This window comes from Pan paniscus, chromosome 1 (assembly GCF_029289425.2).
Source record: "Pan paniscus chromosome 1, NHGRI_mPanPan1-v2.0_pri, whole genome shotgun sequence".
Classification (NCBI taxonomy): domain Eukaryota; kingdom Metazoa; phylum Chordata; class Mammalia; order Primates; family Hominidae; genus Pan; species Pan paniscus.
In genome coordinates this window covers 71,723,007-71,750,093 of record NC_073249.2, presented here as the reverse complement: position 1 = coordinate 71,750,093, position 27,087 = coordinate 71,723,007, and the positions used below count along the sequence as shown (strand labels likewise).

Sequence of the window (27,087 nt, the reverse complement as noted above, 5' to 3'; positions counted from 1 at the left end):
GTCCAGGTGTGAATCCCAGCCCTACTATGCTGGTTGTGTGAACTTGGGCAAATTACTCTGCATCTCCTTTTCTTCATCTGTAAAATAGGGATAATAATAGAACCTCCTACCTCACAGAGTTATTATAAGGGTAAAATTAGATTAAAACCCTACAAAGTGTTTGGCAAATCACAAAATGCATGATAAATGTTAACAGTTATTATTTCCCTGGAAATACCATAAATTGCCTAAGAAGTATTCTGCACAAGTCATCAGTAAGGGATTAACTGATTACTCATCACTGCTGTGAAATCTACAATTTCTCCTTGACACTTAATCCAATGCCCCCATTGAGCCATGAGATCAAGAAGAAATAGAGAAAATGTGTCATACAACAACACAGGAAAAAATAATGGGCTAAGGTGAAAACAACAAAATTAGAAACTTTAAGAAAATGCAGCCCAGTGCTTCTCACACTGGAGTACTTGTTGTTTCAGGAACAATGCAGGATGCCACGGATACTCATCAATTTTCTTTTCTAAACAATTTTAATAGTATCTTAATTTAAAACAAATACAAATGTTTTGGAATGAAATTCAAATTTGCCTTAATTTTTAAGATGAAGCATGATACTTCAAAGAAACTTTACATGTGCAATGGGACAGATACACATACACACACATTCACACACACATACTCTGTACCCCCAGAAGTCACTCCCTGCCATTTGTTGGAAAATTTTGAGAGATGCACTCTAAACAGAAGCAGACATTCAGATACACAAAACCAATGAGCTGGAAAGGATCTGTGGAAAGTCTCCATCCCTGCAGGTGAAGCAGTGTCTAAGCCAGACAGACTCAAGCCAAGGCCCTCATGCACACACGGCTCTGTCATTTACAGTCATAGAACTTCAACTACTCTCTATTGCTGGATAAAAAATATCATATTATATAAGACACTAGAAGGTACCTAGGGGGCTAGTGACACTCTCAGTTTACCTGAGATGGGTAGTATTTGTCCTTCAAGGAAAGTAGGTCTTCCAGCTCCATATAGAAACACACCCCAGTATTTTAGAGTCCAGACGTTACTTCCTGATGCATGACACACACAGTCACATACGTGACTCGGACTCTCATTGCAGCTGTCTGAATAGGGTAGACAGCCCCCATACCACTCAGCAATCTGCTCCTCTCTGGGTACAGAGCTGTGATCTTGTTTATATCTCCTTAAAAACTGTCCTTTCCTTCATCATTTTGGGAAGTAGCAAAGGCCCAAAGGAAAGAAAATAGAAAATGAAACCTGGATTTGGTTTTAACTACACCATTTGCTAGCCATGTGCCTTTGGAAAAATCGCCTAATCTCTATGAGCCCATCTTTTAAATGAAATTTTTAAATGAGATTTTAAAAATGAAATCTCATTTAAAAGGACTGTGATGTGGATGAAATGATACATGGAAAAACACCATAGAAAGTGCCTATTAATTACAGGAGTGGGTTTTCAATAAATCTTTGCTCTTCTCTCTTTCAGTTTCCTTATATTCTGTTAAAGGTGTGAAAAGCTAAACTATATACAAAGCTCATGACTTTGGTACACTATGGGAATTGAGAGCTCAGGCTTTGCAGTCAGAATTGGATTTGGGTTCCAATGCCTCTGCTGATTAGCTGTGAGCCTTCAGGCAAAGTTATTTAACCTCTCAGGCTAAGTGTCCCCATTTGCTAAATGAGTGTATAATAATGAATATCTTCATGAGATTGTTGTAGAATAAATGAGATAATGTACTGTGCATGGCCTGTAGGAGGTGCACAATAAGTATTTGATAAATAAATTAATGCATGATCTAGGAAAAGCACTCAGCACACTCCCTGCACCTTGGTAAGTGTCCAACAAATGGTTGGTGACAACGTTGTTTAAAAGAGCATAGCACTATTTCTAGCTGGGCATGATGGCTCATGCCTGTAATCCCAGGAATTTGGGAGGCTGAGGCAGGAGGATTGCTGAGGCCAGAAGCTCAAGAAACCCGGTCAACATAGTAAGACCCTGTCTCTACAAAAAAGAAAAAATTAGTTGGGCATGGTGGCTCACAGCTGTAGTCTTACCTAATTGGGAAGCTTTGGTGGAAGGATCACTTGAACCCAGGAGTTCAAAGTTGCAGTGAACTATGATCATACTGCACTCCAGCCTGGGTGACAAAGTAAGACCCTGTCTCAAATAGATAAATAAATAAATAAATAGCATAGCATAGCAGAAAAGTTCATTTCTAGGCTGTTCAGAGTATATGTTCTTATTTAGCTTTTATCATAGCAGTTCATATTTAACTTTTATCTTAGCTATTCTTCATTATTGACATAATCTAATCTGAGGTTATTGTTTTTAATTTTTATTCTGCTCTGTCGCTCATCATAATAATCCATTGCAGTCATAGCTTATCTTTCCCAGAGATGCCTATCCTTAGCTCATTATTTTCATTACCCAGTGGCATCAGTAGAATGTCCATTTTAGAGGCAATAAAAGTGATACTTTTACCAAATTCACAGAGTGTGTCAGTACCAGTCATCAAGTAGAGGAAAATCAACCGCAGGTCTTCTATTGGAATGCTTTTGCTCGGAAGAGCATATGGCTTAGTAATAGCCATGTAATATAGTAATATATTTAACACAAAAATGCAATTATTTAAAATCTATTTCATGTGAATACAATAACTATAACCTTCAAAGTTATCAGTCAGTGTAAATAGGTTCATTCAACCTGATGATAGATAGATATTAAATCATAAAAATAAGAATTCAAAGATTAATTTCTGACAAATGGGACAAGTTCTCCTTGTATAAAGGTTCATACCATTTTGCAGGTTCTACTGTTCTGCCCACTGTTCCATGTACAGAAATGGCCCATGTGTGTGCACAGTGTGGATGCATACATGTGTTTAAATGGCACTCACATTCCTTGCTCTATCAGTCTGGAATGAGTGACTGCAAATATAGCAAAGCTCCCCAGCAGTGCTGTTCTAATGCTAAATTTAGCATAGCAGGACAATTTCCATAGAAGCCACTTATGATGCCAAAAAACCAAATTCAAATTTCAGGTTCTGGAGGACATTGAAGGGCACAAGAAGATGATTTTCTAAGTGTATTAGTCCATTTTCATGCTGCTGATAAAGACATACCCAAGCCTGGGCAATTTACAAAAGAAAGAGGTTTAATGGACTTACAGTCCCACATAGCTGAGGAGGCCTCACAATCAGGGCAGAAGGCAAGGAGGAGCAAGTCACATCTTATGTGGATGGCAGCAGGCAAAGAGAGAGCTTGTGTAGGGAAACACCTCCTTATAGAACCATCAGATCTCGTGAAACTTACTCACTATCACGAGAAGAGCATGGGAAAGACCTGCCCCCATGATTCAATTACCTTCCACCGGGTCCCTCCCACAACATGTGGGAATTCAAGATGAGATTTGGGTGGGGACACAGCCAAAGCATATCACTAAGCATATGTGTCTGCTGTCATTACAAGGGAGATGGCTAAAGTTCACTATTTTCTGGGAGCATCCCATAACTGAATTTTGTAGATTCTCTGCATGCAACACTGCTTCTGTGATATAGTTTCTGTACGAGCTTGCTAGACGTATTCCCTTTTACACTTAGGATGCAATATTCTGTATGCCTCGTAACATTATGACACTGTGACACCATGTCCTAGTGCTGATCTAGATGTCATTCATTAAATAAATTATGTCACTAAACAAATCCAACTGTGGTATAATTTCGCCCCTGGGAGAATTTTTTTTAATTATCTCCTTCATTCACCAAATAATATTTTAGACAATATTAATTCATTTATTTATGAAATAATAAACGAAGACTTTCATTTATTCAGTTCCTATGGGAGAAAAGCCTTTTCCCCATAGCTCCTCTAAGAAAGCTGCTAGCCCTGAAACTATATGGAAGGAACCCAAAACAGTTTGTGCTCCTATTTAATAACCAAGAAACAGGTGGGAACTCAGGAGTACTTTATTATTGTGTATTTCTTGAATATCTACTATGTGGCAATAATCATTTTAGGTGTTAAATTCAGGCCACACTAAGTGGGCAAGGTGAACTTGTTCCTTCTCTTCTTGGAGTTTACTGCCTAATGGGGACACAGCCTAGGTGACAGGCAATTCCAATAATAAGTGCTGGGAGAGGATGACAATCAGAAGCAGATGTAATGCAAAGAAAAGGTATCAACCCTCACCAGAGAAGGTTTCTCTGCAAAAAAAAAAAAAAAAAAGAAAAGAAAGAAAAAAAAATCTGCCTCAACTGAGACCTGAAGGATAAGAGTGCATTATCCTGGAAAGAGAGAAAGGAGAGCAAGAGAGAATGTGTTCTGGGCAGAACAGACACGATGAGGGCTAAGAGGCAAAGGAAGACCTGGTACATTTGCAGCATCATAATGGGTTTTATGCTCAATGTGGTTTGAGCTTAGAATGCAAAGAAAAGTTGAGAGCTGATACTGAAGACTGTCCCTGCTTGGCACCCAGACAAGAAGAGTGGAGTGTAGAAATGGCAGGTACTCAGCATAAGTATGTGCAAACCCCCGATGTTTAGCTTTTATCATAGCAGTTATATGATAAAAGCCAGGGGGTTTGCACACAGTTATGATGAATACCTGCCATTTCTGCCAGCATCCTACACTCTGGCTTCTAGTAATAAATTATCAGTTTTACTTTTATGAACTTCCCTGCCCCCTCTCAGTTTATTTGCCATGTGTGAGACTGACCCCATCTCTTGCTCTATGAATGAGCACAAAATTTAGACCTGGACAGTAAGAGTCTTGCATCTCCCTGGCCATGGTGATTAACTCAGCAGTCAGCACATTTCCAGAGACATTCCAAAAAGCAGGCACCCAGAACTTATGCTTGAACTACTGTGAAAGAAGGATGTTTCTCACTGGGTTGACTGACATAACAGAATGTCAACCTACAGCAGCAAGCAGCCATCTGTCCACCATTTATTCATTCAATAATTAATGACTGAATAACTATTATGTGCCTCATGTTGTAGGCATTAGGAATACAAAAATAAAGACATAATTCTATTTCTCAGGTTTTCACCATTAACTGGAGAGACAAATAAAATAAACTAATCACTTTAATAAAATGTGGTAAGTGTTAGGGTAGAAGTTACATACATTATTATATGCAGAGGGAAAGGCAGCCAACTAAGAGAAAGCTATGTTCAGGATGGGCCATGGTGAGTTGAGGTGCCTGCAGGACAATGTACTGGAGGTGTCTTAGGCAGTAAATATGAGTCAAGAGCTCCCAAGAGAAGTCTGCAGAGACACACATCTGTGGTGGGTGGTATTCATTTGTTTATACTTTGCTTCTTTCCTGAAGATTTGTATGTGCTTTGATTTAGGCATTATCAGCATACAAGTCATAATTAAAATCTCAGATATGAATCAGATTGTCAAAGAAGAGCACAGACTTCAAAATAAGAAAATAATAGTTTAAGGTAAAAAGCAGAGGAAGAGAAGTAATGAAGACTAAGAAGGCAAAGTCAGAACAGCATCAAAGGCAACCAAGGGAGGAGAGGCTGTCAAGAAAGGCATAAAGACAACAAACACAGTAAGACATCAAATTACATAAGAACTCAAAAGTGCCCACTGGAGTCCATAGGGTTGGTGAAAGGGTCAGAAAAGGGAGAAAACAGTAAGGAGGGATTGTGTTTGCTCATTGGCTGGTTTGGTGGGTAGTCGGTTGGTGTATTATAAAATGCAAGAGACTTAAAGATGTTTTTACTTGCGGTGGAAAGCCAGTGGAAAGACTGAAGACACAGGCAGAATAAAGGAACTGAGTGATGAGTGTGGTAGTTCCAGAGGAGGCTTATGGGGATAAGTAATCCAAGAGAAGGGATTTGTCCTGGGTCAGGAAGTACACCTCTCTCTTGGGGAAGGGAGGCAGGCAGCAAGGGTATGAATGCCCATGCAGATAATTTTGTGAGCTAGGCTAGCAGGGCTGATGGACAATAAGTCTACATAAAAATTGTGCTTTTTAAAAATGGATTTGATCCATCATTCTACTAACGTGTTATGAATCTCCCACAACTTCCAAAGTCAAAAAGGACTGAACTGATGGTGAGGAGTTCTAGGAAGCTGAGGCTGCACTGCATGGCCGCCAATTGTGGGTATTTTCTGTTCTACTTGAAACCATAGCCTGGCTGATTTTTATTTTATTTTAGTTTTTGACTCAGTTAAATTTATTTCAAACCTTAAGCCTATGGGTCACACTTATTTCAAGCAATTTCATTTTCTTAAGAGTCAGGCTGTTGTGTCTTTGCCTCTCAAAAGTCAGCAGCAGTTGAAAAGGTACTTGTTCCAATCAATAACCATTTGAAAACAGAAATAGATATTTAAGATGAGTCTGTGTGGAATTGCTCCTTTTAAGACATCTTTCTCAAAAGCAACCTTTCCACCTATCAACATTACACTGTAAATGGGCCCATTTAGGAGAATCCTTCAAGTTTCTATTATAGAATATCTCAATCTGATGAGGCCTGGCTGGTGACATGTGAGATCCATTTCAGAAATAAAGCACCTGTCCCCGAATTGGATGTGGAGCTAAGGTAATGCTGTGTGAGAAGCTGTTCAGCAAGGGGAAAATTCACACTAGGTGAGCAATCAATTACTGAAGAGGTTATCCATCCCAATGCCTTCATTTTATAGCACATAAACTGAAGCCCAGAGTGCCATATGGTTCACTGGGATCAATGCCAGGATCCGAATCCAGGTCCCCTGACTCCCAGCCCAGTGTTCATTTCTCCTCTTATAACATCTGTTACTCCTGCTGGGCAGCAGACTCCTCAGGGGCAGTGACCCACCTCTTCCATCTTGTTCACTTAGGTATCCCCCCACATAGAGAGGTGACAATCAAAAATATCTGTTCGTCAATAAGTTAACCATACTCAGGTTAAGCTGCTGTTGGTCACTTAGGTTTTATGCAGAGCTGAACATCAGAGTAAAAGGACTCAACAGAAAAAAAAAAAATCACCAACCCATAAATACATGGTTTATGATCTCTGAAAATACTAGAAACTCTAAACACGACTTCCAGGGTGGAAGCCTTGGGAACAGCAGCCACAGAGCCTCCTCTTGTAAAGAGATCCAAGCCGGAGTTTTATTGTCATGGGGTTGGCAGGCACCACACCCCTAGCCATCTATATAGCTTGAGAACAAAAGTTTCCACACTGCCTCTAAGTCAGTTTTAACCAACTTGAATCCTCCTCAAAATATTTAACAGCCTCTCTCCTTTTCCCAAACACTGTAACTGCTAAGCTTCCTTTCATCTTTCCATAATCAAACCTGCCTAAAGTTTTTTAGTAAGTTGAAATCACGTGTTCTTTTGCACATTAACAATCCATTCCATCCCCCAGGGAACAGCCTTTGCCAGAGTATGAAGGAACTCCAAGGAGTTAGGGTTGGAAATTGGCATTAGCCACAGCTGAAGTTAGTTTTTTCAAGCAAAACCCTGTGAAGTTCTTCATTTTGCTGAAAACCACGTGCTGGCTTAATGCCTTTTTATTCTGGTTGAGACCAAATGCTTCTCAAATGAGTCTGCTAGAAGGGTCTTTAGTGAGAACTGTATTCCCTCTTAGCATTCTTCAATTTGCATTTGGTTTGGGTTAATTGGTTAATGGTGAAAATAAGTACTTACATCGATTGCCCCTAAATCAGGAGTTGCTGCTGCTGCTTCTGCTATATCCCATCAGGACAGCCTGCTGTTACTCACAGCTGGCAGATACTGTAAACTGTGTTGCCACGTCAGCTGCCCAGAACCTTTCTGCTTCAGCAGCAGTTTCCCATCGGAATGGCTTAATATGCAGCTCCTGAGGCTGGAAACATGATCTGACCACCATATTGAGAAGGTCTGAAAAAAGAGGCCACTCTCTGACATTACAGAAAGAAACCACACACTCCCCTTTGTATTTCTAAATGAGAGTTCCAAAGAGAACCTAACTATTACATTGAATTCCTAAACAATCAGGGCAGCAAGTTAATAATTGGGAAAAAATTCCATCGGGATTAGACATTGAAAAAGTGAAAATTAGGAACTCAGCATAACAGATGTTAGTTCATTATAAAATTGTTAGTTTGGAGTAGCAAAAAAGTGAAGATGTGAATGCTCATGAATAAAGAAATAGTTGGATAAATAATGAGATATTTATGTTGTGAAGCATTAGGATACCTAATAACAAATAATAAAGCTATGCCAGTTGACTTGGAAGGGTTTCTATGACATATTATTGAGTGAAAAGGTATATTATCCCACATGCCATTATATATGCATATACAGAATTATTTCAGTTTATTTATGAGTATGTAGGTATCAAAGAAGACTATTTATATAATCAGAAGAAATAATAAAGCTGTCTTTATTAGGTAAGAATCACTGACAAGTGGTAACTTGCCTGAACTCTTAGGCTTCCAAGCCCTCTGCTGAATCTTAAATGGATCTGGGTTTTTCCTCTCTCTGTTCCAAACACACAAAAGAATCCTAAAGATGTCTTCTGCTTATCTGGAAAAGACAAGCCACGCAAAAGAGACAATGTAAAATCCTCTTCCAGCCCAGACCTCACACAGCCCTTCCCTCTTTTGAGATTGTTCTCAGAGGCAGGTCAACTCTTCACATCCTTTCTACAGAGGCAGGCACCCCAGAACATGTTGTTGACAGTGCTGTTCAATCCATACTGTCTCAGATAGTGCCTCCAGGGGTGATTCAGAAATTATTTTAAAAACTACCGATTGCAGAAAAGAGGAGACTTAGAATTGATCAACCAATCCCTGCATTTTAGCACCAGCCAAAAACTGGGAAATAAGCACTTACTGATCAATGACCAAATAACCAATGCATCTTACATAATTAGAACATAAGAGAGGTCACTATGTATTTCTCAGCCACTTTTTTGAATTAAAATGAAGTGAGCTGGGCAAGGTGGTTCATGCCTGTAATCCCAGCATTTTGGGAGGCTGAGCCAGGCAGATCTCTTGAGCCCAGGAGTTTGAGATCAGCCTGGGCAACATGGTGAAACCCCATCTCTACTAAAATTATAAAAATTAGCCCTGTGCGATGGCGTGCACCTGTACTCCCAGCTACCTGGGGGGCTGAGGTTGAGAGGCATGAGGTCAAGAATTCAGTGAGTCAAGATCACACCACTTCACTCCAGCCTGGGTGACAGAGTAAGACCTTGTCTCAAAAAAAAAAAATTATGTGAGGCATATGAATGTACTTGGATGTTAAATTATCTTAATTATATAGACAACAGTTTTTTTTTAATGGGGAAAATTATAGAAAATTCAAGTTTTCACTCACCTTAATGGCTGTGTATGAAGTACATACAAGTGTGAAGCAGAAGGCACATATGTATTGGGTATTTATTACCTCGGAATGGAGGAAGTTCTCAATGTTAAATAGGGAAGAGTCCTGATTTGGGTAAAATTTCTGAATTGTACAACTGTTTCCAAAATAACTTTTTAGGAGCTGTTCCAAGGTGGCCAAATAGGAACAGCTCCAGTCTGCAGCTCCCAGCGTGATTGATGCAGAAGACAGGTGATTTCTGCATTTCCAACTGAGGTACCTGGTTCATCTCACTGGGACTGGTTGGACAGTGGATGCAGTCCACAGAGGGCAAGCCAAAGCAGGGCGGGGCATCGCCTCACCCAGGAAGCACAAGGGGTCGGGGGATTTCCCTTTCCTAACCAAAGGAAGCCGTAACAGACTGTACCTAGAAAAACGGGACACTGCCGCCCAAATATTGCACTTTTCCCAAGGTCTTAGCAACCAGCAGACAAGGAGATTCTCTCCTGTGCCTGGCTCAGTGGATCCCACACCTACGGAGCCTTGCTCACTGCTAGCACAGCAGTCTGAGATCAATCTGTGAGGTGGCAGCCTGGCTGGGGGAGGAGAGTCTGCCATTGCTGAGGCTTGAGTAGGTAAACAAAGCAGCCAGGAAGCTCGAACTGGGTGGAGCCCACTGCAACTTAGCAAGGCCTCTGTCTCTATAGATTCCACCTCTATGGGCAGGGCATAGCTGAACAAAAGGCAGCAGACAGCTTCTGCAGACATAAATGTCCCTGTCTGACAGCTCTGAAGAGAGCAGTGATTCTCCCAGCATGCTGTTAGAGCTCTGAGAACGGACAGACTGCCTCCTCAAGTGGGTCCCTGATCCCTGTATAGCCTAACTGGGAGATAAGACGCCTCCCAGTAGGGGCCAAGAGACACCTCATATAGGCGGGTGCCCCTCTGGGACAAAGCTTCCAGACGAAAGACCAGGCAGCAATATTTGCCGTTCTGCAATATTTGCTGTTCTGGAGCCTCCACTGGTGACACCCAGGTACACAGGGTCTGGAGTGGACCTCCAGCAAACTCCAACAGACCTACAGCTGAGGGACCTGACTGTTAAAAGGAAAACTAACAAACAGAAAGGAATAGAACCAATATCACCAAAAAGGACATCTACACCAAAATCCCATCTGTAGGTCACCAACATCAAAGACCAAAGGTAGATAAAAACACAAAGATGGGGAGAAACCAGAACAGAAAAGCAGAAAAATCTAAAAACCAGAGCACCTCTTCTCTTCCAAAGGATCGCAGCTCTTTGCCAGCAAAGGAACAAAGCTGGATAGAGAATGACTTTGATGAGTTGACAGAAGTAGACTTCAGGAAGTCGGTAATAACAAACTTCTCCGAGCTAAAGGAGCATGTTCAAACCCATCGCGAGGAAGCTAAAAACCTTGAAAAAAGGTTAGACGAATGGCCAACTAGAATAAACAGTGTAGAGAAAACCTTAAATGACCTGATGGAGCTGAAAACCATGGCACAAGAACTTCATGACGCATGCACAAGCTTCAATAGCCAATTCGATCAAGTGGAAGAAAGGGTATCAGTGATTGAAGATCAAATTAATGAAATGAAATGAAAAGACAAGGTTAGAGACAAAAGGGTAAAAAGAAATGAACAAAGCCTCCAGGAAATATAAGACTATGTGAAAAGACCAAATCTACATTTGATTGGTGTACCTGAAAGTGATGAGGAGAATGGAACCAAGTTGGAAAACACTCTTCAGGACATTATCCAGGAGAAATTCCCCAATCTAGCAAGGCAGGCCAACATTCAAATTCAGGAAATACAGAGAACGCCACAAAGATACTCCTCGATAAGAGCAACTCCAAGACACATAATTGTCAGATTCACCAAAGTTGAAGTAAAGGAAAAAATGTTAAGGGCAGCCAGAGAGAAAGGTCGGGTTACCCACAAAGGGAAGCCCAGCAGACTAACAGTGGATCTCTTGGCAAAAACCCTACAAGCCAGAAGAGAGTCAGGGCCAATATTCAACATTCTTAAAGAAAGGAATTTTCAACCCAGAATTTCATATCTAGCCAAACTAAGCTTCATAAGTGAAGGAGAAATAAAATCCTTTACAGACAAGCAAATGCTGAGAGATTTTGTCACCACCAGGCCTGCCTTAAAAGAGCTCCTGAAGGAAGCACTAAACATGGAAAGGAGCAACCAGTACCAGCCACTGCAAAAACAAACCAAAATGTAAAGACCATCGATGCTAGGAAAAAACTGCATCAATTAACGGGCAAAATAACCAGGTAACATCATAATGACAGGATCAAATTCACACATAACAATATTAACCTTAAATGTAAATGGGCTAAATGCCCCATTTAAAAGACACAGACTGGCAAATTGGATAAACAGTCAAGACCCATCAGTGTGCTGTATTCAGGAGACACATCTCAGGTGCAGAGATGCACACAGGCTCAAAATAAAGGGATGGAGGAAGATCTACCAAGCAAATGGAAAGCAAAAAAAAGCAGGGGTTGCAATCCAACTCTCTGATAAAACAGACTTTAAACCAACAAAGATCAAAAGAGACAAAGAAGGCCATTACATAATGGTAAAGGGATCAATTCAACAAGAAGAGCTAACAATCCTAAATATATATGCACCCAATATGTGAGCACCCAGATTCATAGAGCAAGTCCTGAGAGACCTACAAAGAGACTTAGACTCCCACCCAATAATAATGGAAGACTTTAACACCCCAGTGTCAATATTAGACAGATTAACGAGACAGAAGGTTAACAAGGATATCCAGGACTTGAACTCAGCTCTGCACCAAGCAGACCTAATAGACATCTACAGAACTCTCCACCCCAAGTCAACAGAATATACATTCTTCTCAGCACCACGTTGCACTTATTCCAAAATTGACCACATAGTTGGAAGTAAAGCACTCCTCAGCAAATATAAAAGAATAGAAATTACAACCAACTGTCTCTCAGACCACAGTGCAATCAAATTAGAACTCAGGATTAAGAAACTCACTCAAAACCACACAACTACATGGAAACTGAACAACCTGCTCCTGAATGACTACTGGGTACATAATGAAATGAAGGCAGAAATAAAGATGTTCTTTGAAACCAATGAGAACAAAGACACAACATACCAGAATCTCTGGGACACATTTAAAGCAGCATGTAGAGGGAAATTTATAGCACTAAATGCCCACAAGAGAAAGCAGGAAAGATCTAAAACTGACACCCTAACATCGCAATTAAAAGAACTAGAGAAGCAAGAGCAAACACATTCAAAAGCTAGCAGAAGGCAAGAAATAACTAAGATCAGAGCAGAACTGAAAGAGATAAGAGACACAAAAAAACCTTCAGAAAATCAATGATTCCAGGAACTGATTTTTTGAAAAGATCAACAAAATTGATAGACTGCTAGCAAGACTAATAAAGAAGAAAAGAGAGAAGAATCAAATAGATGCAATAAAAAATTATAAAGGGGATATCACCACCAATCCCACAGCAATACAAACTACCATCAGAGAATACTATAAACACCTCTATGCAAATAAACTGGAAAATCTAGAAGAAACGGATACATTCCTGGACACACACAACCTTCCAAGACTAAACCAGGAAGAAGTTGAATCTCTGAATAGAACAATAACAGGCTCTGAAATTGAGGCAATAATTAATAGCCTACCAACCAAAAAAAGTCCAGGACCAGACAGACTCACAGCTGAATTCGACCAGAGGTACAAAGAGGAGCTGGTACCATTCCTTCTGAAACTATTCCAATCAATAGAAAAAGAGGGAATCCTCCCTAACTCATCTTATGAGTCCAACATCATCCTAATAGCAAAGCCTGGCAGAGACACAACAAAAAAACAGAATTGTAGACCAATATCCCTGATGAACATTGATGCGAAAATCCTCAATAAAATACTGGCAAAGCAAATCCAGCAGCACATCAAAAAGCTTATCCACCACGATCAAGTTGGCTTCATCCCTGGAATGCAAGGCTGGTTCGACATATGCAAATCAATAAACGTAATCCATCACATAAACAGAAACAACAAAAACCACATGATTATCTCAATAGATGCAGAAAAAGACTTCGACAAAATTCAACAGCACTTTGTGCTAAAAACTCTCAATAAACTAGGTATTGATGGAACATATCGCAAAATAATAAGAGCTGTTTATGACAAACCCACAGCCAATATCATACTGAATGGGCAAAAACTGGAAGCATTCCCTTTCAAAACTGGCACAAGACAAGGAAGCCCTCTCTCACCACTCCTGTTCAACGTAGTGTTGGAAGTTCTGGCCAGGGCAATCAGGCAAGAGAAAGAAACAAACGGTATTCAATTAGGAAAAGAGGAAGTCAAATTGTCCCTGTTTGCAGATGACATGATTGAATATTTAGAAAACCCCATTGTCTCAGCCCAAAATCTCCTTAAGCTGATAAGCAACTTCAGCAAAGTCTCAGGATACAAAAGCAATGTGCAAAAATCACAAGCATTCCTACACACCAATAACAGACAAACAGAGAGCCAAATCATGAGTGAACTCCCATTCACAATTGCTTCAAAGAGAATAAAATACCTGGGAATCCAACTTACAAGGGATGTGAAGGATCTCTTTAAGGAGAACTACAAACCACTGCTCAACGAAATAAAAGAGGACACAAACAAATGGAAGAACAGTCCATGCTCATGGATAGGAAGAATCAATATTGTGAAAATGGCCATACTGCCCAAGGTAATTTGTAGATTCAATGCCATCCCCATCAAGCTACCAATGACTTTCTACACAGAATTGGAAAAAACTTATTTAAAGTTCATATGGAACCAAAAAAGAGCCCACATTGCCAAGACAATCCTAAGCAAAAAGAACAAAGCTAGAGGCATCACTCAACCTGACTTCAAACTATACTACAAGGCTACAGTAACCAAAACAGCCTGGTACTGGTACCAAAACAGATACATAGACCAATGGAACAGAACAGAGGCCTCAGAAATAACACCACACATCTACAACCATCTGATCTTTGACAAACCTGACAAAAACAAGCAATGGGGAAGGGATTCCCTATTTAATAAATGGTGCTGGGAAAACTGGCTAGCCATGTGTAGAAAGCTGAAACTGGATCCCTTCCTTACACCTTATACAAAAATTCATTCAAGATGGATTAAAGATTTAAATGTTAGACCTAAAACCATAAAAACCCTAAAAGAAAACTTAGGCAATACGATTCAGGACATAGGCATGGGCAAGGACTTCACGTCTAAAACACCAAAAGCAACGGCAACAAAAGCCAAAATAGACAAATGGGATCTAATTAAACTAAAGAGCTTCTGCATGGCAAAAGAAACTACCATCAGAGTGAACAGGCAACCTACAGAATGGGAGAAAATTTTTGCAATCTATCCAACTGACAAAGGTCTAATATCCAGAATCTACAAAGAACTCAAACAAATTTACAAGAAAAAAACAAACAACCTCATCAAAAAGTGGGTAAATAATATGAACAGACACTTCTCAAAAGAAGACTTTTATGCAGCCAACAGACACATGAAAAAATGCTCATCATCACTGGTCATCAGGGAAATGCAAATCAAAACCACAATGAGATACCATCTCACTCCAGTTAGAATGGCAATCATTAAAAAGCCAGGAAACAACAGATGCTGGAGAGGATGTGGAGAAATAGGAATGCTTTTACACTGTTTGTGGGAGTGTAAACTAGTTCGACCATTGTGGAAGACAGTGTGGCATTTCCTCAAGGATCTAGAACTAGAAATACCATTTGACCCAGCAATTGCATTTCTGGGTATATACCCAAAGGATTATAAATCATGCTACTATAAAGACACATGCACACATATGTTTACTGCGGCATTATTCACAATAGCAAAGACTTGGAACCAACCCAAATGCCCAACAATGATAGACTAGATTAAGAAAATGTGGCACATATACACCATGGAATACTATGCAGCCATAAAAAAGATGAGTTTATGTCCTTTGTAGGGACATAGATAAAGCTAGAAACCATCATTCTCAGCAAACTATCACAAAGACAGAAAACCAAACACCACATGTTCTCACTCATAGGTGGGAACTGAACAATGAGAACACATGGACACAGGGTGGGAAACATCACATACTGGGGCCTGTTGGGGGTTGGGGGGCTGGGGGAGGGATAGCATTAGGAGAAATACCTAATGTAAATGACGAGTTGATGGGTGCAGCAAACCAACATGACATATGTCTACCTATGTATCAAAACTGCACGTTGTGCACATGTATGCTAGAACTTAAAGTATAATAACAAAAAAAAGAAAAAGAAATAACTTTTTAAAAAGAAATGTTCTTTTACTTCCACTACAAAAATAATTCAAAGTAGAGTCCTAAACATTTTTTGTAATCCTAAAGTATCTTGTCTCAGTTTGTATGGGCTGCTGTAACAAAATATCATAGGTTGTGTGGCTTATAAACAGCTGTTTAGTCCTCACAGTTCTGGCATCTCAAAAGTCCAAGCTCGAGAGGATGGCAGATTGAGTGTTTCGTGAAGACCCATTCCTCATATTCAGACATCTCACTGTGACCTCGCATGGTGGAAAGGATGACTGAGATCCCTCAGGCCTCTTTTGTAAGGGCATTAATCCCATTAATAATGGTTCCACCCTCATGACCTAATCACCTCCCAAAGTCCCCACCTCCTGATACCATTACCTTGGGAGTTAGGATTTCAACATATTAATTGTGGGGGAAAACAAACAATCAAACCATAGCACTTATCTCTAATTCAACCCATAATTTTAGACAGAAATAATCAGAGATTCAGGCCAGGCACAGCAGCTTTTACCTGTAATCCCAGCACTTTGGGAGGCTGAGGCAGGCAAATCACTTGAGCTCAGGAGTTCAAGACTAGCCTGGGCAACATGGCGAATCCCTCTCTCTACAAAAAATACAAAAATTAGCCAGGCATAGTGGTGTGCCTATTGTCCCAGCTACTTGGGAGGCTGAGGTGGGAGGATCACTTGAACCCAAGAGGTTGAGGCCACAGTGAGCTGTTATCACACCAGCGCATTCCAGCCTGGACAGCAAAATGAAACCCTGTCTCAAAAAAAATAAAATAAATTAGAGATTCAGAAAGGTTAAATAACTTGCCAAGGTCGCACAGTAGAACTCAGGGCTTTTGGCTCTCAAAGATCCCAAAACATCGTGCTGCAAATATTAAAAGCAGTTCTTGTGGAAAGTGGCTTGTCATAATTAGAAAAGACACTCATAATTACCATATTCTTGCTTTGTGTGCAAAGAGCACTTCCTGAGATTTATGCAAAGAATAATTAAATATGGCCTGCATTTGCCATCTTGTCTCGCAATTAGTTTATTCTCCTTTAGGTTGTTAATAATTACTCAACTAGACGAAATTAAGGATACAAGTAGATATCCATAAAGAGCAGAATGTGAACAAATGCCAAGTGTGTGATATCAACATTAAGTGCTGTGAGAGGTCAGCAGTGGGAGATGAATTCAAATTAACTTGGGGTGGTGGAGAAAAAAAGATTCGTGAAAAAAGAAATAAGAAGGAATATTAAAAGATTTCTTATCTGCGAATGTTGCACATATTTAAGAACATTTGTATTACACAGGCTCCTATTTGATAATATTGAGCTTTAGTTTACATGGAACTTGTGACCCCCAATCCTAAGACAATATTGCAACCTCATTTCCCACACATGTCCCCTATTTAAAAAGAGATACATTTGGAATATGTGCAAAAAGCGTACATCCACATACTCATAGACCTGCATTTTCTTTTGTTCAGACAGCTTGGATAAATTAGGGAAGTTACTAGACTTGTCTGCATGTAACTAAACAATAGAATAAAAATGAAAGCAGGAGGCTGAAGCAGGAGAATCACTTGAACCTGGGAGGCAGAGGTTGCAGTGAGCCATGATCGTGCCATTGCACTACAGCCTGGGCGACAGAGCAAGACTTTATCTCAAAAAAAGAAAAGAAAAAGAAAGGCTGGGCACGGTGGCTCACACCTGTAACCCCAACACTTTGGGAGGCCAAGGCAAGAGGATTGCTTGAGTCCAGAAGTTCGAGACCAGCCTGAGGGACATAACAAGACCCCCATTTCTAAAACAAAAACAAACCAAAAAAAAAGTGAAAAATGCAATAACTGGGCCAGTCGTGGTGGCTCACACCTGTAATCCCAGCACTTTGGGAGGCAGAGGCAGGCGGTCAAGAGATCGAGACCATTCGGGCCAACATGGTGAAACCCTGTCTGTACTAAAAATACAAAAATTAGCTGGGTGTGGTGGCACACACCTGTAGTCCCAGCTACTTGGGAGGCTGAGGCAGGATAATTGCTCAAACCCAAAAGGCGGAGGTTGCAGTAAGCCAAGATCACACCACTGCACTCAAGCCTGGCGACAGAGCATGACTCCGTCTCAAAAACAAACAAACAAACAAAATGCAATAACTGATGTGCTTCTAAATACATACTTTTGGGTGTCATAGGCACATCCTTTCCAACATCACCAGCAGATTGGAAGTATTAGCTCAGACTTCACTAAACCAAAACCCATGGCAGAAAATAATAAGTATAAATGTTTCTTCTCAAAAGAATTTTAATCTCCACTACTTAAGCTAAATTACTTATTTACAATAGATGAGAAATCTCACATTTATCCACCACGAGTCTAAGTCAAGTATTGGGAAAACATCTTGAACTCCTCAGGAGTGACTATGTAAAATGTGAAAAGCCCCTTTTTAGAGCAAAGGCAGTATATCACAATGGTTATGTGTGTGGGCTCTGAAGCCATACTGCCAGGCTGGGTCCTGGTTCTGCCACTCTCTAGTTCCACGATATCAGGTAAATCATTGAATATCTCTGGGCCTCAGCTTCCTTATCTGTGAAATGGGGTTAGTAGTAACTACCTCAAAGGTTGTTGTGAAGAGTGATTGAATCATTACCAGTAAAGCATTTAGACAATTGCTGCAGCCTATGGTCTATACCTCTAACTTAATAGTAATTAGTAAATTGTTATGCTATTATTTAACAATTGTTGAGTGCTTACAGTTTGTCAGCTTTGTGCTGTTTTTTATATGTATATAACTTTATGCAATCCACACAGCAGCCCTTTGATGTAGCTACTGTCATCCATCCCCTTCTATTATAGGTGAGAAAACTGAAGCTCAGAGAAGGTGGGTAATTTGCTCAATGGCCCACAGCTAGCAAGGACAGAACCAGACTTTGAGTCGGCTGGGTGCGGTGGCTCACGCCTGTAATCCCAGCACTTTGGGAGGCCGAGGCAGATGGATCACGAGGTCAGGAGATCAAGACCATCCTGGCTAACATGGTGAAATGCCATCTCTACTAAAAATACAAAAAATTAGCCAGGCGAGGTGGCGGGTGCCTGTAGTCCCAGCTACTCGGGAGGCTGAGGCAGGAGAATGGCGTAACCCGGAAGGTGGCGCTTGCAGTGAGCTGAGATCGCGCCACTGCACTCCAGCCTGGGCGACAGAGCAAGACTCCGTCTCAAGAACCAGACTTTGAGTCTAGGTCTAGTATGGATCAAGAGCTTGAACTTTTAATCCCTGTTTATACTTCCTCCCAAGTCAGCAGTTCAAAAATATACAACATAGACCCATTCCTCTGCTCATCCATTCACTGGTTCATTTGCTGAGAGCTGGCTGTGTGCCAGGCACTGTCCCTGGTGTAGTGGGTGTAGAGGTGAAACAGATAGACCAGAAGGGCGCTGCCTGCATGGAGCCTAGGCACCAGGGAGGGAGGGAGGGAGACAAGCGAACAAAAATAAACCCATCATGTAATGCCAGCAGGGGTAAGTGCATAAGGAAGGGTCAGAGGATAGAGAGCATCAGGGCCCGGATGGGAGGCTATTTTAGGCAGAGAAGTCAGGGAATACTTCTTTGAGAAGTGGAAATGAATCCGGTGAGGGGTTTTTCGTGGCAAGAATGGCAGGGGGAAATGTAGAAGACAGAGTGACTGTAAGTGCAAACGTCTGGAGGCAGAAATGAGCTGTGCCTATTGGAAGAGTGAGGAGGCAGAGATACTAGAGGGAGTTGGTTTGGAGAGAGAAGGTGTAAAATAGCCTCTCAAAGAATAGGAAAGTGAATTAACTAGGGAAATGAGGCAGCACTGCCAGGCACCACTGAGAATCCACTTGCACTCTGTGCATAAAATTAAGACCAGTAAGCCAGCTATGTATTTTTATCCAGCCACACTCTGAGATTTGGTGCCTGGATGCAGACCTGAATTGGTGAGTAGATTTTTATCAGGTCTGGGGTTTGCCAGGGGAAAGCATCGGAGAAACACGAGAGCCAGGGAGTTGAACAGGGACCATGGACTCAGGCTGGGAAAGGAAGGATAAAAGGGGAACCTGAGGGTCATGATGGACAACGAAAAAGTATATGGATTAGGGAACCTGGTGAGGCCAGATGATGGTCAGAGTTGGGGTTCTAGAGGGAGGAACTGGAAGTGAGGAGGTGGTGGTCAGAGTAGGATGCCAGAAATCCACATTTTTGAGGTTGGAACAAATACTAGGAAAGCCAATCACCACAGCATGACTGAGAGTGGGTGGCTGAGGGGGGAGGAAGGGCTGCTGGCACTAAGGAAGGTAAGAAATCAAGAGGCCAGAATACTACCTGCATCACCAGCTTCTCCAACCTGGCCACATTCTAGAATGACCTGGGAGCTCTTAAAAAACGCACATGCCATCTGGGTGTGGGGACTCACACCTGTAATCCCAGCACTTTGGGTGACCGAGGCAGGTGGATCACTTGAGGTCAGGAGTTTGAGACCAGCCTCGCCAATGGTGAAACCCTGTTTCTACCAAAAAGTACAAAAATTAGCCGGGCATGGTGGTGTGTGCCTATAGTCCCAGCTACTCGGGAGGCTGAGGTGGTGAATTGCTTGAACCCAGGAGGGAGAGGTTGCAGTAAGCCAAGATGGCGCCACTGCACTCCAGCCTGGGTGACAGACTGAGACCCTGTCTCAAAAAATAAAATAAAATAAAAATACACATGCCTCCAACTCCCCAAAGATTCAGGCTTAATTGGGAAGAAACAGGGAAAGAGGAGAGAAGCTTAATGGTGGGCATTTTTAAAATCTTCCCAGACAATTGTAAAGCACAGCCAGGGGTGGGACTGACTGACTTACATGGACAATGCAATCACCAAGAGAAGAGCAAAGGAGAGCCGGCAGGGGCTCAAAGCTTCACTCAGTGGGAAGAGTGACAGCAGGCTGGTAAGAGGCCACGGCACAAGAGGCTTACACAGATTCCCACGGCCTGTGCTTCCAAGCTCGGGGGAGGGTTAGGGAGAAGCATAGCCTGGGAGTGGCCATGAGGAACAATGCAGATACCTACCCCACCATCAGGCCCTGGTACATTTGAGGGGTGTCCCCCTGTCCCCAGGAGCTAGTCGGGCATCATTTAGAGCACAACAGTGAGGTTGAGGATATAGAGGAAGGGGCTAGGGGTCAGGCGCCTGGGAGATGAAGTCAAATAAGGAACCATACAGAGCTGTGTAGGGGAAGGGCCTGGGAGCCTTGTACTCAGGTAATCACCAGGTAGGGCACAGCGGGATTAGGATCAAGGCCTTTCAGGTGAAGGTGGGTAATCTATTCTAATTAGAGCTTCTGTTTTGTATTTTATTTAGACTCTTGGGCAGCATATTAGTTTCCTGTGGCTGCCATAACAAATTACCACAAACTTTGTAGCCTAAAACAACAGAAATGTATTCTCCAATGATTCTGAAGCCTAGAAGTCTGGAATCGAGGTGTGGGCAGGGTCACGCTCCCTCTGCAGCCTCTAGAGGAGAACCCTTTCCTGCCTCTTCTGGCTTCGGGTGGCTCCCAGCCAGCCTTGACATTCTCTGGCTTGTAGCTGCATCAGCCCAATTTCTGCCTCCATCTTCACACGGCCATCTTCCTTCTGTGTGTGGCCAAATCCCTCTCTCTCCTTACAAAGATGGCAGACACTGGATTTACGCCTTGAGCCAATCCAGTATGGCCTAATCTTAACTTGATTACATTTGCAAATACCCTATTTCCAAATAAGGTCACATTCACATATACCACAGGCTAGAACTTCAACATATCTTTTGGGGGACACAATTCAACTCACAGCAGGCAGTTGGTGAAAGCGATGTGACATCTGGGAATGGGGTTCCCACCTAAATAACACCAGCTCTTTGGGCCACTATGAATTCCACTGAGAGGGTGTCACAGCCAGAAGAGGGTCAGCCATAGGCCTCCTTTCTGGCCCTCTGTGTCAGGGCAGGGGAAAGACAGTCTCAGCAGGCATAAACACAGCTCCACGGGCCTCCTCAAACCCACTTGAGAGAGAAAACAAAGCTCCACCAGGAAAATGCATCGTCACAGTGGATAAACAAGTAAACTCTCTGTTCATAGCAGGTCAGCAGTGTCTTTGAATACACATATTGCATATATTTGATGAGAAGCCACAATCTGACAAGAGAATGAAAGCCTAAAAAATGTCCTGCTAGCTCATCATTGGCAACAAGCAGTGAAACTGGACCAATCAAGACAACAAAAATAACCTGTGTTATGTGGCAGAAGCCTAATTTTGTTAAATGGGTAAAGTACTCCATCTATCAATTATCAAGAATTAAGTGCCTAATATTGCAATGTTAACACAGGAAAAATAAAATGCCCAGCGCCCTCCTGTGCTTACCCACTAGTTGGGGATGTGAAGAAAACTAGAGCCACATATTAAAGACAGGGTATAGTTAATTGTTAAATTGTATGATGTAGATAGACTCAATAACACAGAAATACAAAAATAGGAGAGATCAAAGATTGAGGATTACTCAATAACACAGAAATACAAAAATAGGAGAGATCAAAGACTGATGACTACTCAAATTGGGCTTTCTGGAGTTTGGTATTTCCATTCCTAAACCCTCTACATTCACCCTGAGAGAGTCTCAGCATTCCTGTTTTACAGGTGAAGAAACCAAGATTCACAGACATGAAGTGGCTTGCCCAAGGTCAGATAGCAAAAATTTCCAAGTCGAGAATTGAGCACAAGTCTTTATCCCCAATTCCAAGGCTTTTCTACAATGCACTGAAGGATGAGTAGGGTCTGGATAGGTAAGGGAAAACAAGAAGAGTGGTTCATGTATGGGAAATAGGATTAATATTTTATTATTACATTTAGCTCATCAGCTCCTGAGAGCTGGCCTGAATCCCCAGATGAGAAGCGGCTGTCAGTCTCTTAAAATATCTGCTCTTAAAATATCTGGGTCAGTGAGAAGAGGATCACAAGGTCTCCTTGTGGTTATTTTTAACTTAAAAAAGATAACCTTTAAAGCAAAAGAGAGGATAAAAATGAAATTAATAAATAAATCAGAATTTTTACAAGCTGAAGTCAAAAGAGAGCTGTTCTATAGGAAGAGCAGGTTATTGACCCTGATTTGGAAGCTGTAGGGAGGTATCCTTGGTGGATCACAGTGGTTCCTAGCTCCATCATATCTGTAAAGGGTGGCCTGGAATCAGAAAATGGACCTAAGACATGAGCAGAAATGCAAAGCAGGAGACGTGCAAGGGCTAGTGCCACTCCCTCACACTGCCTCCAGAAAGGCATTGCCCTTCACCCTTTCTTGAGAGAAGAAAGGGAGGAAGAAATTCAGCAAACCTGTCCCAGCTTCTACCACTGGCTCTCGCAATTTTCAGAACAAAAGGAAAGGAAGGGGAATCTTTTAAGCAAGCGTGGTATGTTACGTGAAAGTGGCACCAATTGACATGTAAATGCTGTTTTAATATTGAGAAAGATATTCTGAGCACTGCTTTATGTTCATTGTGACAAATTAGCAATAACACTAACGCCCTGCACAGCTTTTCCATCAAGTCAAAGGTACTAGGAATGAGGAAGGAATTCTAGTTGTAAGTGCCAGAAAATATGTCCCCCTCAAAGGGAGAGGTTCCCGCAAAGCACCCCACTGTGTCACATGTCAACGCAGCACATGAAAACAGTAGGTTTCCCTCAGGTCTGAGGCAAGACAGGCACTTTCCTGCACTGAATCCCATGCAGGGGAAAAAGTATCAGATATAATAGAAGTCCCGCATCTAAGGAATTGACTCCTTGGTCGCATCTCTAATCCAAGACCTGGATCATAGCAAGTTTCACCATTAGCTGAACATCATTGAAGGACAGGACTAACATATACAATGCAGCAAGTCAAATATGCGAATCTATGGCTATCTGAGGACTGAATTGCTAAGGGAGTTCTGAGAGAGAAAGATCAATATAAGCTGGCTTCACTGAGGAAATGAGCCTTCAACTGGGCCCTGAATGGATACAACTTGCATAGAAAGGGAATGGCAGAATCTTGGTACAGGGAGACTTGTTCCTCCAGGCTCTGGCATGCACCAAACACCATGGTGGACAAGATGCATCCCGATCCCCACTTTCATAGAGCTCATAGTCTAGCAATCAGTCTACTTACAGAAGAGGGTACTGGTGGGTCATGACAAAAGCTGGCACTTATGTAGGGTCTATGATGTGCCAGGCACTATGCTAAGCGCTTCGCAAATATAATCTTATTTGATCCCCATAGCAACTCAATGATAAGGCCATTACTATTATCATCATTTTATGCATGGGAAACTGAGCTCACAGACCTAATTAGTGGTGAAGCAAAAATTCAAATCCAAGGTTTCCTGGCTTATGGGCCATTCTTTCTCCACCATACCACATGGGAAGTAAGATCAGATGAGATTGTATGATGTAGTGCTTGAAAGCCAGGTGAAGTAATTCATATCTGCTATGGAAGAGATAGGAAGTTATCTGTTATCAGTTCTCTCTTCCTGCTGCTGTGTACCCCCTCTGTCAAAGTCATATTCCCAAGAGATACACATGGAGCTTAAAGGATCCTGCTGGTAAGACATACTTCCCCTGCTCCCAGATCTCCATCAGCTTTCCCGCCTTAGAGAACTGCAATATTTTTCTCTCTCCCTTAAATCCTAAACCAATGATAGCCATAAGAAACCAGTCCCCACGGTTTTTCTCATCCAGCCCCTGTACTGGCTTTTTTCAGGGTTCCTAAGATCCACAAGAACCCTGGAAGTTACCCGAGATCAAACACCCCCATCTTTTAAGTGGCATCTTATCACCCAAAACATCTAAAGGAGAAGAAAGATGTTTGGAAAGTTCTCCCTACTTTTAGTTCTTTAGTTTACCCACCAGATCTTCCCAGAGAGGGAAAGGGGTATCAGAAAAGGGGTGTCTGCACTCTCTCCACCTCCTTAGAGGACCAGGGATTCTTCCCTGCCCTCCATCCTCTCTATTTCTGAGTTGCAAGTACTGCTCCCTAACTAGGCTAGGGTCAGGACGGGCACGGTAAAGCTCATCCCACCTGAAGGGCATAGAACTGGAAATGCTGCAATAAAAGAGGAAATTATTACATTTGAAGGATAAACCTATTTATCAATGACAAAACACTTTCAGAAACACCACTTCATTTGAATCTCTCATAATAGTTTATACTACCTTCCCTCTTCCTTTCTTTAACAGATGAGTAAACTGAGGTACACAGAAGAGAAATGATTCTCTAAAGTTACAGAGGTAATAGTTGCAGCCAGCCAGGCCCCTGAGCCCAAATTCTATGCTCTCTGCTCTCCAGCATGTACACTCAGGAATCTTGATTTAGATAAGGATGCCAGATAGAGACAGGAAAGTTTAATAGTCATTCCCTATCCTCATCCTAACAGATTAGGGAGATTTAACCAAATAGTTTTGGTTTCATTTTATAATCTCCTATGAATCTATCCTCCAACAATATAAATCTCTTACAATATTTACTTTTGGTCTTAGCAAACTTTAAGAGTAGTAAGTTCTATATGCTTACTCTTCTTCTGTTAAAAAGTGCTATTTTTACTTTGCCCTAAAACTATTTATTTAAAATGTTAAAGTCGTCCGTAGTTCCTATGCTCTGGGATTTAATAAGTTCATATTTTTATCCTAGGTTTTCGTTATCTTGTAAATCTCAATCATATTCCCCCCTCAGCCCATGTCTTTCTTTCCAGAATGAAGAGTTCTAATTCTTTTATCATCGCTCACAAAGAATGCTCTCTACCCTCTTGATCAACTTACATGTCCTCTCTAGACCTTGTCTGGCTCTGTAATTCTTTGAAGTACATCAGATCATTGGGCTCCCATCACTCTGTCTATTCTTCTGTATAAAAGAGCACAATGGCTTTAGTTAAAATGTAAAAATATTTGAGGGATCATTTTAAAAATCAAACAATTCTTTTGCTCCATGTCAGCCCAGCATATGCTGAAAAAAATATACATTTTTTTGCTCCAATAAAATGAAATGAATTGAACTCTGCAATGAATTTAAATACACTGGTAAAAGTCAACCTTGTAATCTATTATGAAAATAACTTGCAAAGCACTTTTACATACATTATCTCATTTGACCCTCACATGAACCATGCAAGGTAGAGAAAACATGTGATCCTTATTTTTCACATGAAAACAGTAAAAAGGTAACTAGACTAAGATCAAAGAGCTGGAATTAGAGTCCCAGTCCCTGGCCCTTCATTAAGAGGACGGTGCTTTTGCAACTGTGCAGTGCATCCTTCCTTATATTCACTTGGCACTTATTTTAAATCACCAAACTACCCCTTCTAAGACTTTTAGTGGTAAACAGCACAGTTATGAAATATTACATGGTTCTATTGAAATGAAACATGTTCAAGACTAGCCTATACCCTATTCTTTTCTCACCCTACACACTCTCCGTGGATAATCTCAGCCACACCACAGGCATCGATATCACCTTCATGCAAATGATTCCCAAAGTTGTATCTCCAGGCCACATCTCTCTTCTGAGTCCCAGACAGGTATTTAACATGTCCTGTAAATCTCAATATTTACAAAACTTAACCTTTTGCCCCATCATAGCCCATCTCCACTGCCAAAACCCAATTTTGATGTCCCTCTTCTCAAACATCTAGGAGCTAGGAGTCATCTTGACATTTCCCTCTCCTTTCCTCCTCCTTACCCCTATACCCAATTTAACATCAAGTCGTTTCACTTTCATCTCCTGCATAGCTCTGCCTTCTGTCCATTTCTCTCCTTCCCCATCACCACCACCTTAGTCCAAGATACAACCATCTTTCATTTGGACTTTAATGAACTCCTAGCTGTCCATTCCTCTCTAATCCCTTCTCCCCACTACAGTTGAAGGGATTCCAAAAGGCCATTCTGGTCATGCTGCCCCTGTTTCACCTCTGCTTACAACACTGCAATGGCACCCCTTGCTTTTAGGGTAAAGTCAAAACTCCCATAACTTGTTTGCACATCCCTGCCTAACCTGGTCCCCACTGCCAGCCTCATCTCACAACAGTTACTTTCATTCCTCAAGCTTCAGCCCCACCAGCCTTCTTTCAGCTCCCTTTATTCACTGTGCTTTCACCACCCACAGGGTCCGGGAATATTCTTCCCTTTCTTCCATATCTAAATCTCTAGGATTAAATTCCTAGAAGCTTCCATCTTCAGATAGAGGCTCAAAGGTCTTTCCTCAGGGAACGTTTCTTGACCTTCCTGAGTTGAATTCCTCCATTAGACCTCAGATGGCACCAGTTTAGCATGATTTTATATATTTGATTAATGTTTGTCTCCCCCACTAGATTTGTAAACTTTTGCTCACATAGAGGCACATTGATAAACATTTATGTGAATAAGCTCACTAATAAGGAAA

At 41.5% G+C, this 27,087-nt stretch overlaps 1 protein-coding gene across 4 annotated transcripts in view; it reads right to left on the bottom strand.

Annotated features, from left to right (window-relative positions):
* Window positions 1–27,087, bottom strand: part of SEC16B (SEC16 homolog B, endoplasmic reticulum export factor) — a 94,996-nt gene that overhangs the window by 47,766 nt on the left and 20,143 nt on the right. For 2 of the 4 annotated variants that reach the window (XM_057302016.2, XM_063598374.1), the window contains exon 1: window positions 7,667–7,838. The gene's annotated coding sequence lies outside the window, so the exon portion shown is untranslated. Of the gene's footprint in view, window positions 1–7,666; window positions 7,880–8,416; window positions 8,528–27,087 lie in introns of those variants that run through there. The other 2 variants (XM_063598373.1, XM_055111158.1) reach the window with 2 other exon arrangements.